A 19,122-nucleotide genomic window follows, 5' to 3' on the forward strand; every position below is an offset into this window, starting at 1 on the left:
TTGATTATAGTTTTTTGGTTTCCCGCGGGTGTGACCTCTGAGTTAATGTTTTTATTGGTCTATAATTCTAAATGAAGCTGAATGATTGATATTAACGCTATAAAACTATGTGAAAAACATAAAATGAATTTATTATAGCGATAAAGTTGTATTCTTTTATGGTTGACGATTTAGAGATACATCTTCTTTCGCGGATTCACCTCTCCTTGGATTCAAATACACTTACCATTAGCTAGCTATGTATAGCTTCAAGCCTGGAAAAAAATTATTTTCTCCTACCGACGAATAAATTTGTTGTCATTGAAGCACCACTTTACGAGGATTTTGGTGCGGAATCCTCATCTATAAATAGGTACAAGATCCGGTTCTCTCACTTGAACACAAATAAACTACTGTAATATATATTATACTAGCTTCCGCCCGCAGCTTCGCCCGCGTGGATTTCGGGTTTCAAAAATGGAGAAGGTGCTCAATTTGTCGGGATGTTTTTTTAATTTATGGTGGCATGCAGGTGGTCCGATTGTCCGGTCAGGGTCTGATGATGGGATCCTGGTGAAATCGAAGGAACTTTTAACCATTAAGGTTGCACACGAAATGACGGAAGCTTAAAAAATGGAGTAACTTCTCCCGTTTTCCCAACATTTTCAAGTATACTATAACCAGCTCAGGAGTATGAAAAATAATTGTACCAAGTTAAGTTAAAATCCGTCGAGTAGTTTTTGTTTCTATAACGGTTATACAGACAGACAGACAAAAATTTTACTAATTGCATTTTTGGCATCAGTATCGATCCCTAATCACCCCCAGTTATTTTGGAAATATATTTCATGTACAGAATTGACCTCTCTACAGATTTATTATAAGTATAGATATGCAAAAGTAGCTCAAAAATTGTCCATAACGAAAACATGCATTTTAAAGTAAAACAAAAGAAATAATATCGTGAAGCCAACCAAATAACTAATGGTATATTAAATTTTGTGACTGTTTAATTTAGTCGGGTCCGCGATATCACTTTTGTTGAGTTTCAGAACGCGACATTACATTATTATATTCTGTGCTCCAACGCACACTGCTTTGATGTTAGGAACACACCTACATTGCTTAGACAACAGTGAACTTTATACAATAGCAATAAAGCTCAAATTGACTCTACGTATTAGTTAGAAAACGTTTGTATGGGAAATAGAAAAATGCTGTTTTGAGGATTTTCCCGGCAATTATTCGAATTTTTCTCACCTTTTAAACCTTCCCTAGACCTCCACGAATAATTCAAGACCAAGATAAGATAAATCCGTTCAGCCATTCTCGAGTTTTAGCGAGACTAACGAACAGAAATTCATTTTTATATATATAGATATGTTAATTAACAGTTCGTATCACATCATAACTCCAAATACACAACAGGCTCCTTATTCTTTTGGCTGTACCGGCGAATTGTTTGCGTGAATTATTTTTGCGTTGTATACCCGAAAAAGTCTATTTTTTGCTCGCAGCTCCGTCCGCGTGAAATAATTTTCCGAGAAAAATTTCTAATATGTACTATTCCAAAATTAATTTATCTTATGTCCTTCTTAAGATTTCAGATAGGCAGACTTCCTTTCCCATATATTATTATGAAATAAAGAGAAACAGTTAGTGTGTTACCAGTCTTCAGTATAGGAATGACCCTTTATGTTAGAGGTCTCTAATTTTTTGGTTAAATATAACGGGAACTAGTAACACAAGGACCATCGCGTACGGAATAACATATGCAATTATACCGTACCATTGGGAAATGTAACTTATCAAGGGCCTGTGAATCAAATCGAATGTCTTTAGTCACACCATGAAACTGTACCCACACTGAATACTTGGCTTAAAAACTAAAAATCCAATGAGCTTTTATCGTTGGCAATAAATATTAAGGCTTGCCCGCTAATTCAATTATCATTGATTGATTTATCGTGCAACATCGATCACGAAATATTTGTGAGATATTTTTACTTTAAGGTGATTGCTTCAAATACACCATGGGCTATCTTTGTACCCTTGAAGTGGTAGTCAGAAGAGCAGCCAGTACATCCATGACGATTATATTACATAGTGTGATATATACATGGTATAATATAGATACAAATCACTATCTCTATTACAAAATCAATAAAAGTTGTTTAATATTTCAACGTCCTTCGCAATCATTGACAAGGACATTGTGGTCGTTTAGTGTCACTTAAATGTGGAGCTAACACATTAATTAGTGCGATAGCTCTCCTTCAGACAGAAGTAAAAGTATGTTGCGCCACGCGGGCAGCACACGGGCGGTGCGGCGGCGGTGCGGGCGGTGGCGGCGGGCGGTGGCGAAGTGCGCACACGCCCGGCCCATCAGGACTCAGGAGCGGTTGAGATCAACAATTATCGGCTGACGAAACGGAACGTTGCAACGCAGCAAAACTAGCGCACTTACCTCATAGTTACGTTAAAAATCAAAACTAGGTGTAGTGTTGGAGTAATTTTCCACAATATCTGCGAATAAGGATGCAGTACAGACACGAATTTAGTTTTACTGAGGGGGCTAATATCAATTTGGTGAACACTGAATGGAACAGACTCTTGAGAGACAAAAATATAGCATCAGGATCATGACATAAGATATACTAGTGGTCAATAGCTAGCCGAATTGTCTTAGAGCTGATAATAGTATGACATGACAGTGGCTTTATTATTAAAAAATATTTGTATTTATTAACATGGAGTACATATTTCCGTTTTATATGATTCAAGGAGTGGGGGGCACCGACACCCATTGCCTCACTTGGATCCATATTCTGAGGCACGTTTAGAGGTCTCTTATACAGTCTGTCAGTGAGGTGTGAAATATCGTGAGAACGCGAGATATGGGCCGCCTGCAATGTCAGCTACGCGGAGTTTTTATTGCAATAAACGTTTCATTAGAATATGGACATAAAATTAGGGTTGTCCGTAAGCCATACCATGCTACACGTTCAAAGAAAAAAATGAACTAGAGCTTTAAATATATCACACTCTTAATAAAATAATGACCTATTTCAAATTTGTTAATTTGTGGCAGTTGTCGGAAAACTAATTTTTTTTTGAAGTTGCTATAGAATTGAGCTCATTAAAGATGGGTAAATAATGAAACCTATGGCATGAAAAAAAATGGCAAGAAAGTAAAAGGTCACAAACAGAAATTTATTGTTTAACGATTCCCACAAATTGGCAATTTTGGAATGGGTCATTATTTTATTAAGAGTGCTTAAGCCTGTACAACAATCACACAATATCAATTGTTTAAGTTTGAACCAATGGCGAAACAATTTGATCGCAGTTCTCTGTGGACGCATGTATGGTTGCTATGGTTCCTTCTTGACTACCTCGGTGGCTGAGGTACTATGTTCAAATCCTTTGTCGGGCCAATGATATTAGTGACTGGGTTTTTCCATCTTATAAATTACTTAGTAGCAACTCGGAGTCAGGAAGTTGATGGTGTGATAGCCCCTTCGCCTCAGAAATCACGTGAAGCCGTTGCACCTGCGGTTGATGTCTCTTCTGTCATGTCGGTTTGTCGTCTGACCGGACTATGAGAGTAAAGGAATAGAGACTGCACCTGTGTATTGCACACACAATTGTGCTTTTTAATGTTTCCTGCATACCTGACTGACCTCCGTTGAAATTGGCCACCGTGATCGAAATCCGGTTAGGAGGGATTCATGGTTCCTTAGGTAGATTTTTCTTCGACTCTCTTGATTCTTATTGATTTATAAATTCAGAATAATTTTCCATACTTCCGTGATGAAGTCTAGAAAAAGACAGTTTTACACAATATTCTTATATATAACGTACAAGAAATATTGATAAATCAGTTTACATAAATTAAAATAGTTATAGTATAGATAGTCTTTGTTATACTTTATTAAAGTGTAGTTGCTGAGAGCCAACCTTACAATAAGATATGATTAGTGTAACTGCGCAAACGTACGTGTTACAGCGTGCGTGGTGCGCCGCTTTGTTTTCATAACCATTAACTAAGTAAATAACATGACGCCACACGCCGACAGTTACTGTCCAGCGTCGCCGACGCGCCCAAAACCATGATTACCTTTTTTAGAATGCAGTACATATGTAAGTACTCGCTGATTTTGTATGTTAAATTACGAGGCTTAATTATTCATTTTATATACATTTTAATCCTTCTATATTTTGATATTCGATATAATGTGCAAAATTGTCTGAAAACATATCCAAGGCATAAAGAAACAATTTGTCTACATTGTATTGTTTGTAAGTTCCATTGTACTATGCTATACACCATTCATAACAGCAGACAATAACTTTCAGTGCGATCTAAATTAGTTAGGTATGCCATTTAGTAATCGTAAAATTTAATTCATTATTTCTTTATGCTTTAGCACACAGGTAGAACAAGGTAGACTCAGTGAACAATTACTACTCTTAATTTTGTAAAATTACACAATTGGACTTTTATACTAAAAAGTGTTTCACGTGTGCAAAGCCATGAACAAAATCTGGTTACAGTACAATTGGCATATAAAAACAAAAAGAATTTTATTGCCAGTATAATTTATGTTCTTATGCAAATAATGACTGTTAATCTTACAATAACTGATAAAGTTGGTCGCGGTTGGCGTCGTTGCAAAACGCTCTAATTGCGATGCCTTCGAGTTGGATGTGGTCACTTGTTTCAGCGTGTGGTCGCGAGGTTGGTCCGCTATAGCGTTAGAAGCATGACATTTAGATCGTTCTACATTATATTACAACATGATATCAAACACAGAGTTGTATTTTAGTCTGTCTAGACGACTCCTTGCTAATAAGATATATAAAATCAACGAAATATTTATAATATAACATGTAACTAATCCTCCCCTAAAGGTGTTCAGGCGACTCAGTGTCTGAGGCTTTGTTAAAACAAAGTCAAATCTTTTCTGTCTTGAAGGATTATGATGCCCCGATTAAATATTGGAGAAATTATGTATAAGTACAGAAATATTACTGGTGATGTCCTGAATCCGTATTTCAGTTCATGAGTGTGATCAAGTAATCTCTACCACCCGAGAACACTCAGAGTATTCAGTGATCGCTCGACTATCAGTGACGAAAGCGAAGAGTAACAATATTGGCTTCCGACATCAGGTGCCTTTTAGTTTTATTTTATTTTAATAAAATTTTGTTACAACGCTTTATTTTATAGGTCACTTCATTTACGCGATGGGTCGTTTATCATTAACTGAAACACTAAGTTACTTAATAATTTACTAGTTTTACAAGTATTTCAAAAATGATAAGACAGTGCGGCCTTTAAATCCTAAATCCACCTCTGCCGATGTGTTTGCTGGTCACCGACGCCGTTGCGAATTTACTATCATTGATAGTAACCTGTTTATACTTATTGATACACTTTTACTTATTACTCGACCGACATAATTCCTTGTAAATATTGCATATTTTAATAATAAGTGGAATATCGAAATAAATTTTGTTAAATAATTAATTTATATGTATTGACATAAAATTAATATGAATATTTTTAGTTTGGACTGTTTGTGAGGAATGTTAGACACATAATTAAATATATTAAAGTAATTATATAAATCTATGAAGCTGGCTTGGAAATATAAACTATTTCTACTTTCTCGTCTGCCGCATTCGCCTTGTAGTGTTGTCCGTGTAACGTCATCTGGTAGAAAACATTCGATGATTTGTGTATAACTTCTAAAATGCGACAAAAATGGCGCAATAAATGGTAACAATTTACAAATATTCGCAGACCGTATATATTAAAAAATCATAACTGATTTTTTTAACCGTAGAACACACCTCTGGTTAAAAAAACAAGTATTACTTCCCCGTAAATAGGTAAATCATAACTAAGATATTAATAAAATCGTAAAAACCAAATAAAACGCAGATTAAAGCGGCATTGGCGAAAACCTAATGAATATACAGCAGAGAGCTCATTTGCGGACGATTTGTCGGATCATATCGAAATTAGCAATTAGCGAAGTCATAAATAACGCGCGGACCTTCGCGGCTTGAGACGTGTCGAACTGTTCACATCGCTGTTAAATATACATTAATAACACTAGTTTATATCTGTAGCCCTGAAGATGTTGGCAGTGGTGCCATGTCGTACACAGATTCTAAAACCTGGCAACTTTCTAAAGCAAATTCTAATCTCAGGCAACTTGCTTATAATATCCGTATCATATATGGCAATGGTACAAATAGGATTGGTCTGAAATGGTGATCGTATCCAGTACCCGTTGGGTTACTAGGTACTACAATGCTTTTTATAGACTAATGCGACAACAGACGTCGTGTTGTGTCGCATGTCGTAGAGTCGGTAGAGTTGTTTGAGTCGCCGCGACCTTGAACCGGGCTCTTCTGACCATAAACACTGATCGTTTGCGCGATACAACTCCAACTGTGTACAGCAGGTGCACTAACACTCTTATAGTATTTTATATTACAATTGCAGATGATAAATGTTTTTTTAGATAGTGTAAGCTAATTAATGTGTGTTTCGTCGCCTCTCAAGATATTTAATGTATGGGCGATAATAGGGTTTAAAAATATTGATTATTTACTTTTACTAGTGGGTAAAATGGTATAAAATATTATGTTTGTAATGTATACAGTGATTAAAGAGTGATATTTACTACTAAAAAGTCATTTTTTCTATTATTGTTGGATGTTTTTATTGTACAAATGATGTTTTTTGATAGATCTGTAGAAAAAAAAGCAAATTATTTTAATAATTTTTGGTATTGTGCGCTTCGCAACTCGTGATAGAAAAAACTTTGTGTATAATATTATTTGAAGAATTTTTTTGTATACGAACTGTCTGCTCTGTATAGAAAATGTATGAATATTACATATCAAGTTTAAGAGTGAAATAAATATTCGGTGTTCGTGAATGCCGGGTCATTAATAGGTCAATAACAGCCTAACTTTATGGGCTATCTCTATTCGCATCAGTTGTCAAACGGCATTATTAAAATAGTTAACTCCGTTCTACGCCATTAGGGAAAACCAGATATACAATGTTTGAGTGGTCGTTAATGTGTTTTAATACTTTAAGCTGCGGTTTGAGGCGTGAGTCATGGGGCGGGCAGCGACGCAACCGTCTTGTGAAATGGCCGACAGCGAATTTAGTTCTAGAAAGTACTAAATAGGGTAGGATTGAGAATCTATGTGGAGCAGTCGTGGTGTAAGACTAGGGCTGCCTGCACTTGTCTAGCGAGGATTTGCCGCATTTTACATGAACGACATTTTCGAAATAGAATAGAGGTAAACAGAAGCGAATATTCTATATTTTACTCTTCGCCGAAGTAATGTTTTCACTGTATGTGAATGACTGGGAATCTATACTAGTATTTTGTATCTCTTATTATTTGTGACAATGAATTTGTACTTTATACTTTTTCATTCATTTTAGTTCTAATTTAAAATATAAGCGATTTAATTACGTTTGTAACAATTACAATTATTGACTACATTTTGTTGACATTACGTAATTGGAGCTTTGTTGGCCTATGTGATTAATAAAGTATTTTGTTGTTTATTTAATTTAATATTAAGGATTGTAGATAAGAGCCATATTATGTACGTTTATTGAAAGAAACATATCGTAATACTTAATTATGAAATTGTCTAAAAAAAGATTAAGATTGTTAAATGCAAAGACTTTTCGACTAAACAGGTATTCAAAGCCCAACGTGTCTTTTTATAACATGTTTAGATCACAGTTCTAATTTGGGAAAGATCTAGATGGAATATTTGCTCCAAACGTCTAATTTGAACCAGTGTTACCTTGCATGAATTAATTTGTCATCTTATGTTGAATATTTATGTTGAAAACTATTAACATATTATATTGAAATATTGTTTTCCAAATGTTGTAAAGCGTCGCGTACACTGCGAGATAAACTGTTCGTGTCTAAGCACCGCGGTGTGTTAGCTAATCGGTTCCTATGATTAAGGCTTTGGTGCACATTGACAGCGCTACGCATAGCTTCGACTATATTTTTATCAGGTAAGTAGATCAGCTAATAATAAGTAATATTTTCTTATACTAGCACGGCAAAGTGATCCCAATGCTCCTGGTCGTAATTGGCATGGGGTCCAATAAAATATCGACTGACGAGAGACGATGACCCCTCGGCAGTCGACACAACTATGCCGACCATAATTATAATATCAACTTTTTAAACAGAACAACGACAGACACTTCGGAAGTCACAGGTTTAAATAAGCAAGACCCTAGCCATGACTATTCCGGAGGCACTGCATCTGGCGGGTGACCGTCATGCCTGGCGATCAGCTGTCCAAGACTCGACCAAGTGACAGAGGTCACTTTCCTCAGCAATGAGGGAACGCAGAGGTTTATGGTGATAGTTGAGTCTATCCTAATTTTCCTGGTTATACGAAACGATTAATGTTGTTATTCGCATTGTTTTCATTCAAGGAGTGGCAATATTTCGGTAGAGCATCAGGTATCATTGTATTCTATCAATCAGTTTCTTCGAAGAAACATATTTTTTATGTGACACTCTCCACATTTACGAAGCATTATCGATTGTAATTAATGTTGAGAAGATGGCTCGCTAAACATGGTCAACAAACAGCTACAAAGATCTTGTTTTTTTCTATATTATAGCTTCGTTTTTGTGCGGTCGCTCGGTAGATATGCGCAGGCCTTATGTTACGAGACAGGCGAGCCACGCCCAACAGGCTATCACTCAAACACGCGCCACTGAGCTCGCCGTAAACTACCTCTAATACATTAATAGGCCTTGTATTGTACCTATAGAAGAGTATGCTGCGAGATATGTATGTTATTGAATTATATGACAACTTAATTTATTATAACGATGCGAGGACAGTACAAATGAAAATAGATTTCATGGTCTTAGTTACTACACGTAAAAAATTGGTATTACATTTTAATTTTGGTGGAGTTATTTTTTTGAAGCCAAAGATCACACAAAATAGAACCTCTATTGAACTACATTAGGTAATGAATCTAAGATGCGTTGTGACTTTAGAAAAAAGTGTTTTACCTTTTATGTTCTGTATCGTATTTCATATATTTTTAAAATATTTATATTTAATTGATTGTTGTTATACCCGGTATTACATACATTTGGTTTGTATTTATTATTTAAATGGTGTGCTCCTATACAGCTCTGTCAGTAAGGACAACAGAGCGACGTGTCGGCATCCACAGAGCAAACACTCTACTAGTATACTCATGCGCATTTATTGCTCCGGATCTGGCATAAATGATGGTCAGTATAATAAAACAGATTCAAGGCCTCAAGTGTTACTTATTTCGTAGCTTAAACTAGTATGTACCAAAACGATAAAGTTTAGAGTCTTTTGTGATATTGTAAGTAAGTCTCTCGGAGTTCCTGGTACTCAAGGAAGATAATATGTAGTGTTTGTGATGCTATATAACAGGCCGGGGTTTCCCAAAGTATTTTTTGCCACGTCAACCTACTGCCTAAAATAGAAATGCCCACGCCACCCCCTTCTCTTCAATGCAATAAAGCGGAAGACAGGGGGCTTAACAAGTATCCTGACTAATATTATGAAAATGAGTTGTTTGTTACGCCTTTACAACTTTACTACTCTAACCGATGAAATTTTTCATATACTTTGTCAGGACACAAAAGGACTTATGGTACCTTTCGTTCAACAAAAAGTACTGTTCCCGAGGATTTGAAATTGATTAACAAAATCTAAATTAATCCCCTTTACATGTTGTTCATTAGGGGACGCGTCCGCACTTTGAAAAGCAGTGTAGACTGTAGGTACTATGTATGTTGGGTGTAACATCATTATTTGAGCCTTAATATTTGTGGTTTTCCCTTAAATGGAACTTATATATAAATAAAACATAAGTGGTTTGAAACAAGAGTTGATTCGTTCAGTTATGTTACCCGCGAATATTAATGTTCTTTCGTTTGCATATTCTAATTAGTGACAGTTACTTTATACAACAGCTCAAATGTGATGGTTGTTGCCAATATTTGTCTGCACGTTTATATAATTGAGGCGGCCAATCATCGATTAATAATATGCTTACGTATTATACTTTATGTTCGTTTTTTGTCGAATGGACTCCAGATGAGGGCAAATTAATGAAGTATTTTAATACACATTACATTTATAAACGTATAAACTAATTGAGTGCCGCGACGTTTCTCGTTGGACGACATTACAGAAGACTACATTGAGCTCGCTATAGGGTCCAACCGTCCAGTGTAGTGCTGAGTAAGAATAAGAATCATTTTTTTTATTTACGAGTATATGCAAATTGTATTTCATTTGCGTATGTACTGTTCAGACGCGAGTGTCGCCGCGTGTGTTCACTTGTATACTGTAGTATCCGCCGGTGCGCTGAATGTGTGTTAGGGTCACGATACATTTGAATGTTTTATAACACTAAATTGATATCCGCGAGAGGTCACACTACCTTCTGAGCTATTAGCTAATTGGGGAAATTTCAATATGATTGCAAACAGTTAAGATATTGCTTAAAAATACATCAAATTATTGTTAAAAAACGATAATAACTATGCGCGAGAGTGCTTTACCACAGCAAACTTCTTGACCCAAGAACGAGTCGCTACTTTAGGATTTATTCTAGTATGGTTCCATGATATTCAAAATATATACACTCACATGCAATGTATAGTTAGTAACAATAGCGTAGCTTGCTATAGAGGGGCCTTGTATCTATATTTGTTCGGGAACTTTGGCCGCCCGCTTAGTTTAATGTAGGTATGAGCTAAGCGGGCCCCAAAGCTCGGGGGCCCCGTATCACTGATACGGCGGTAGCTACACCCCTGGTCAGTAATAATCTAAGAGTGATCATCATCTACAACCTGTAGAGTCAAACTGTTGGGTATAGGCATTTCTCATATCATGCCACCTTGTTTAGTCTCGAGCCAATCGCATCCAGGTTTGACCCGCGATCCTTACAATGTTGTTAGCCCATCTTGATTCCAGATTGTCTACGATAGTATGCAATAATAACACTTGTAATAGAGTTCACATTGTTTGCATGCAGACGACAAAGTAATACGCTAGTATAGACGTGTCGTCGAACACACTCGAAGGTTATAAAAACTGTGACATTTGCAGTTTTAATAACTGTTCCAATAACTTGCGTAATGTGGACGAACCGCAGGAAAACCTTGTGCTCGGAGCAGTTGTGGGTTTTTCTCAATAAACATACAATTTAAAAAGCGCATTCGCAAGTCATTTGTACTAATTGAGATAAAAACTTTTTGAGGTTTTTTTGAGAGTTCCGTGATAGATTCCTGATAAATCCCCTCCAAGAAAATTAGATAATAGGGCAACAAAAGCTGTGGCACTTGTCTCGTTACCTTTTACACGAAAATACTTAGGCATTGAATTATAATGTTGGGTTTCTGTGAGATGTAATCCTGAATCACAATTATTTTCACAATAAAAGCTAAAGCTTCCTCCTACTTCCCATAACACGGGTTTGAACTTTCATCAATACCGATCATAGACATTAAATATTACAAACACTTGTTAAAATAAATTCATAAATGGAACCTTATCCTGCAAAGCGCGGTTTAATAAAAGCTTTGTGTAAAAGCTGGTGAGTGTGCGTCGTGCGAGGTGCTCGCGACCTTGGCCGTGATCGCGCGTGCGACCGGCTCCGAGCGGCGCGGGGCGCGGGGCGCGGGCGGCGACACACCAGCGGTTATGTAACTTGTAATCACGCACTGCGACCACTACACAGCCGTCGCGGGGTCGGCCCGACAATATGTGCCGCAATAGGCTATTAGATTATTTTAAAGTATTTAATTCTAAATATCAATAATTTTAATAATTTTAATCCGGGCTCTTAAAAAAAACACACATTTCGTCATTTATATTATAATTTTGCGCATTCTGAAGATCATTGAATCCAAATGTACAGTCGAATCAAATACCTTACAATTCAGCTATCGTGCCGTGCCTAGAGTCTGGACTAATGGCCATCATTTGTATCTGCCACGTTACGCGTACGTCGCATTCGAAACGTTTCTTCATAAATATCTGAGAAGGCGATGCGCCTCGAGTGTAACAAAATATTGATATTTACTTACTGACGGCTTTAAGATGCCTACCATAACTTTAATGCTATGCCGGGATACGAGTCGCGTGCAAATGTTACAAGTGAAAATGACGATGAATATAGGTTTTAGAGGTTGTTATTACGAGCCATAAAGCAAATATATTATTGTTTGTTATTGTTCTAAGTATATTGTGTGTCACTATATCTAAATATTGGTACGAGAAAATGTGTTACATTCTGGGATTAGCTTATGTATATTCGGGGTCAAACAAGCCGCTATAATTGTGCCGACCGGCGAGGAATGATCATCCCTCGTCAATCAACATTCCTTCTGTATAAACTGCATCTCATATGCAGTGGGGTTATGTTTTATCGCGCAGCGCCTTCGCATTACTGTGAATTCGCTTGCATTTCGCCAGTATGACAAGAGCCTTAACTTTACCTTACTACGGATGAAGTAATCCGCCATAAATATGATTGGAACAGTTACTTTTATCTTGTGATTACGTGTAATTTTTTTATAATAAATACATTCAGATAAATCCGATTTCACACTTATTATTTAATATATTCAAATTTCTTGTCCCAAATAACAGATGTAGCATTGAAGATGACGAAATTAAACTATGCGAATATAATATTAAATCAACCGATAACCTATCGCCAAAGGTCGACAGCAAGTTTAACTTAATACACCGGGCATGGATAACTGCGTGAATTTAGCGAACCTCTGCCTTGGGCTTTGTACGATATGCCAGCGTTCTTAATTCTGGCAAAATAATGGGAATATATAAGCGGCGATAGCCTAGTTGGGTGTGGAACGGACTGCCAAGACGAATGTCCGCAGGTTCAAATCCCAAGGACACACACCTCTGACATTTCTAAAAAAAAAAATCATGTGTGTATTCTTTGTGAATTTATCGTTCGCTTTAACGGTGAAGGAAAACATCGTGAGGAAATCTGCACATCTGAGAAGTTCTCTATAGGAATTTCTAAGGTATGTGAAGTCTACCAATCCACACTAGGCCAGCGTGGTGGACTAAGGCCTAATCCCTCTCAGCAGTAGAGGAGGCCCGTGCTCAGCAGTGGGCAAGTATATAATACAGGGCTGATATTATTATTATTATTAATGGGAATATATTGTATGAAATAGTAATTTTTTTGTGCAATTGAATGGGTTGACGAACAATACGAGCGCCCACAAATATTAAAACCACACTGAAATTAAAATCATAAAGTACTGCGCAGCACTTCACTGCGCGTACAGTGATGTCCAAATATCGTGTCTACCAGCTTTATATTGTCATTTGCTACATATGTATTGATTGGTCGAAACGATATTTTCATTTATAATACACAAGCCGGTACAGTGAAATAACCAAACCCATGACATAGATAAATAATAGCAATTCCCATTTTGATTGTGGTACCACAAAGTGTGAGGTTCATGTAAAAGTTATTAATATAACTTTATGTATGTTGTTTGTGTGCGGATGTCCGACCTCGAGAACCGCGCTGCGATGTTTTCTAACTCATTACAATTTGATAAATATTTAACATCACCAATACATTAATATGTCGCAGACAATTTGATGTTTCCATCATTTGTGTAATGTGCCCGAAGCGGTATTTAAAACGCCGGCGTTTTTCAACTCACAAGCTTTTGGATTTATTCCCGAAATAGCGTAATTTTTAAGATCTTTTAAGTCTATTGGATCTACGACGATGGCGACTTACATTTCATTACCCGAGCATGGCAAATTGAATACACTGCACCCGATGGTAAGTGGAGTGATAGAGATCAGATAGTGTCGGTTTTAATTTATTTGAATATAACTTTTCTGTTTTGGCTATATTATGTAGAAATGCATGTCGACCATTTGTTGTCTAATTTGCAAAACTACATTCCATTTTATAGCTATGCGGTTATCTTTTGGATAAAATATGGAAGAGAAACGTTAAAATACTTTGGATAAAATGTTTGTTATTGTTTATTCAGTGATTCCCCAATCAATAGTACCCACCCAAAATTATACATACTAAAATCCCTTTTGAAAGTAGCGCTTTTTAATTCGTCCCGCCACTTTACAAAACGATCATTTCTACACATTGCCTATAACAATTCTGTAATAAATGATGATGTATAGGCCATCGACGCGAGGAGATGAGGTAACGGTTAGGGTGCAGGAGGACTATTCTCACTTCGGAGACATTTATATTGAAGGTCTCATTGAAAATATGATTATTGAGCACATGAAAAATATGATGACATAATATTTAAGTCATTCTGTCAAGTTATCCAGTGAGGGGTTGGATGTCTTGCACAGGGAACAGAGAAAAATACTAATACTACATACAGAGCATAAGGTAATCCAATTGATTTTATAAGACCGCACGTTACTGACACAAAATGTTGCTCGCGGTTCCGCCCGCGTGAGAGACTTTTCCCAGAATAAATGTCTCACTTTATACTTATAAAAGAAGCAGCTATATCTTAATCCGGGACATGGTTAACCTTCAGACATTTTCACAGACTTGCATATTTAATATTAGTAATATGATGTCTTTCCGACATAAATGTCTACTGGATGAGAATTGACTGCTGGTTTGGTGCGAGAGGCGCGTGTCGAATGCCGCGTGGCGTTGATTGATCATCGCTGCTGTCTCTCAGCGCACCTGACATCTGCCACTTGCTTTATCGCTTCCATTGTCTTGGATCATCGAGCTCCTTAGGCTTAGGTATTTAAATTTTGATATCCTTTTGTTCGCGAGCGATGAATCATAGATTAATCGTAAAGTGGTTGTCAATAACAGCACTTTGGTTTGATAATTCCACTGAAATAAATGTCTATACACTGGCAACCGAATCTTGGAAAGCTATAAAAAAAACAATATGGAGAAGTGATAGCTTTGAATTATAACCTATTATAAAGCGTTGCTCTATGTTCCTGAGTCATTATACAACTCTACTGGCCAGAATTTAATCGATCGTCTGTTCTTGACACTGGACCCAATATTGGCACACGGCTGCTTGATGGCATTAAAAGCAAAGCTCTATTTATTCACGCAGATTATATTCCATAAAGCTTACCATTTAATTACATTTAAGTTACTATTCTGAGAATTTATTCCCACTATTAGCTGTGGTGTTCACCTATGATTTGGGTGTGACTGGTTATCAATAATTTGTGCAGGCGGGCTCATATCCAGCCAGAATCTGAGTCGGACAGTGATAATACGTTTAATAAAAACTGTGATATCTGACAATCGTTGAAGTCGGGAATTCTGGCGTATGGCATCGATTACCGTGTGTTTGTTGCCAGAATATTGGAATCGTATCGACCCGATAAAGATCGCAGGAACACGCTGGATGTAGGCCGTTTTATACAGGTCCGTCTGGAAATCTTTAGCGGAGTCCTATGTTCAGCATGTGACTGATGATGGTGATGATTGAGGATCAACAGGTTTACGGCCCGTTAAGGCAGCAGCACTCGGCCACGCAGATGACACGCCAGTTAACGTCAAATAATTTTCACATTTTTCACATGAAATATTTGCCCTTTAAAAGTACTCGCGCTACTCCGGCAACCGTTGTAAGCCTATTATATTATCTTAGCAATATCTCACTAGCATAAGATACAAGGATTTATACCACTCCAATGTTACAATAATTGTATGAGAATTTAGTAAACAGTGATATTATTCTGACTAAATAGGCCCGTATTGTTGTTGTTGTTTCATTCGGTAACAATATAATATTAGTTTTGAAGGTAGGATGATCAAGTCAAAATGATTCAGGTAGTCTTTAATCTAATGTTACAGGTCAGTTCTCAACTTCTTATTTTTTATTTTTAATGAAAATCAGTTTTCCTAAATTATATTGTATACCAAACTATAATCTGTGCATGCATGCAGTCGTTACACTTGCAGACGCTAATGGGTACACCGACAGTACATTAGACGAACACTGTATGCAAAATTATTACAAGCAGTGACGCACTTACTGTAATTGTTTATTTGCATGAGTTAGTATGACACCAACTTTCAATTTCATTGAGGTTACGGAATTACTTCGGGTCTATGGGGACGTTCACACAAGCTATAGAGAAAACTGGTGACTACTCTAAATTTATTTAAATATTAAATTACATATACTACTGTCTAATGCTTAACCGATGAGCGATTGAACCTAGGAGGTTCAAGGTCCAGGTTAAGTAGGATTTTTTTAAAGATTCTTTCCCGATAATCTTGAGTTGTTTAAATTTGTATACATGTCAGATATCGTAAAAGCCTATTCACCATTTTCTGAGGAATGCGCCAATTCCTACTTACGCTATTCTTGAGCTTTTATTATGTTTTACTATAGTTCCACCAGTCGATTTTGGTGTAACCTGTATTGGCTGTGTTGATATGTAAATGAATAAATAAATAAAAATAAAATGTAAAAAAAAAAACAAAATATGTTTTAATTTTTTTTTTAACTGGTAAAGATTATTTGTTTGGATATTTGAATATGTAAACAGCATATAACAGCTATTATTAGCATCGGTTTTCCTCAAGGCACGTGCGACGGCCATGTTGAATTTTCTATACCTTTATGCATCATATCGGGTTCTCGACCAGTTAATTAAAATAAACCATATTTGTAAGAATCAACTTCACAGTTGGATGGGTGTTGGGAAATGTCTGTCCGTATGTTATTAACATTAGATGTGTAGGCATGTATATAGTATACGTTAGCATTTATGTTTTGGTGCAAAGGCCTCTCGATATAATGCCGCGGTATGAATCTTGACAGTGTATGAATTGACGGAGATTGCGATAGGCTTTGTATAAATCTAACATAATGTTATGATAAAGTTCACGTATAGACGAATTAATAATATCATGTAACTTACATATAATATGACGACCAACTAAATTAACTGCTGGGAAATATATTAAATCTAAACTATTCATTTCATAGATGTTTAATTGCTTTGAGTTGCATGTGTGAGTGCAGATGTAAATAAAAACACTATTTCGACACATCCTATGTGCCAACGTGCGGTTATTAATGTTGTAAGTGAACTGGTGCTGGTTGTTGTCTCCTAGCAAACTACTTTTACCGTCCCTCGTAAAAAATACTTCATCGTGGATTACAAAATATCTGTCATGGTTTAGTGTGCAACGAATTGTTGAGATAAATCACTTGGATTCGATTCCCAGATTATCTGTTCCGAATATTGAGGGTTATTCATAATGTAACCACGTGGTACTTGGGTACTTTTTTGGATCTAGGTATTTATCATAAAGATTCACACCGCAAGAGACATATGTTGTGGATGAAAGTCTCATTCTTGAAGGACTGCGCTAAACAGTGGCAAAATATAATACAGGGCTGATGTCATGTTTCTATTGCAGGCAAACGTGTTTATGTTAGTAATATTCTATTATTTATGGACTCTAAAATACTCATTTGCGTCTAAATAGAAGTGAAAAACATTACAAACTTATAGAGTCATAGCTCAAGGTTGATTTTGGTGTGTTATATTTTCTTCTTGACACATAATTTTTTTTTCAAATTCTTACTAAATGCACGTTTTACTTAAATTTTATTTTAATTATAGCATAGCGAATTCTTACGGTGGTGTTTTCAAGGCTACTTTTAGTTTGAAACCACAAAACATACGCTGTGTCACTGTACGAATAATTATAATTGAATGTGTATTGCGTTGGTTGATAACTCATAGTACAGGTTTAGCGAGAGTGTTATTACAAACTCCCAGTACTGTCGATTCTTCGTCAACTTGTTATGTAAAATTGACGTACATTTACCGGCTCGCAGTGGCGAAGGGGCTATGTAATCCGATTCCTGCCGACTTCCCTTTATGTAGAATCTAATTATCATTAGAACGATTTGCAGGCCACATTCATGTATATGAATGACCTATGTGTTGTGTCAAGTACACTTTCGGTTAAATTTCACTTCTGGCCGCTGCTGCCTCGTAGTAGTGTCCTTTTTACCATCAGCCAGCAACTGACTTGACACATGACTTCAACACATTTGAAAGAGTGTACCCTGTGGTACAAATATAATCGGGGCGCAGTAATTGCCAGAAATGTGTCTTCGGGTCTTAACTCATGTAGTGAATTCGATTATTTCATAAATCGATCGATTTGGTCATTCCGCTGAATCGATAAATAATTCAATTATTCATTTGACCCAGTTATTCGACTAACTCGATTATTTTGCGACCCGACTCATTTTTAGTCTCTAATGACATTCAAACACCTATACAGGCGGAATGACGGCTAGTCATCTCTATAATTATGTGACACTCATAACAGTATTGACTGACATTGATTTATTACAGTACACCAGCATACGTGTTACTTAGCGTTATAATATTAGATCAGCTTTGTATAATTCACGCAGTCTGCTGAGCAGACGCTCTCTGCTATTACCTTATGATGTTGGATAAGACTTTCTTTCCCTACGCTGACTTAATGTGAGTGCAATGACCTCATATTATGCTTTAAAAGAAATAATTACGACTCAAATTAAGGAAACCTAATTGAGATTTTTATACACACGCGTTTCAAGTGCATTTTATATAAAAGCTTATATTCTTCTGCAATTTAACGAAAATATTAGTATAATTCGAATTTGGTCAAGGTTGGGTTTTAGATCAAATCAATTTCTTTTCCTTGAATAAAAAATAATATGCTTTTTCATCTCCTTAGTCCTATTTAAATCCTACGTAAATAGTAATGTATTGTAGTAAAGTAAAATATGTGTGCCCTGGGAATCGAACCAACGACCTCGTCTTGCCAGCCCATTCCATTTACCGCTATATTACTATCCCTTACGAAGTGTTCATTAATTTGAAAATTGTAAGGTTCAGTTTTGCCCTGATGTCTATGACACAGGTTCTCCTAGGTAGGTAGGTATCAGTCGATCATTTTGCTTATTGCGACAAATATAATAAAAAAAAAATGCACAACCCTGTAACGTCTGT

This window comes from Manduca sexta, chromosome 11, assembly GCF_014839805.1.
Source record: "Manduca sexta isolate Smith_Timp_Sample1 chromosome 11, JHU_Msex_v1.0, whole genome shotgun sequence".
Classification (NCBI taxonomy): Eukaryota; Metazoa; Arthropoda; class Insecta; order Lepidoptera; family Sphingidae; genus Manduca; species Manduca sexta.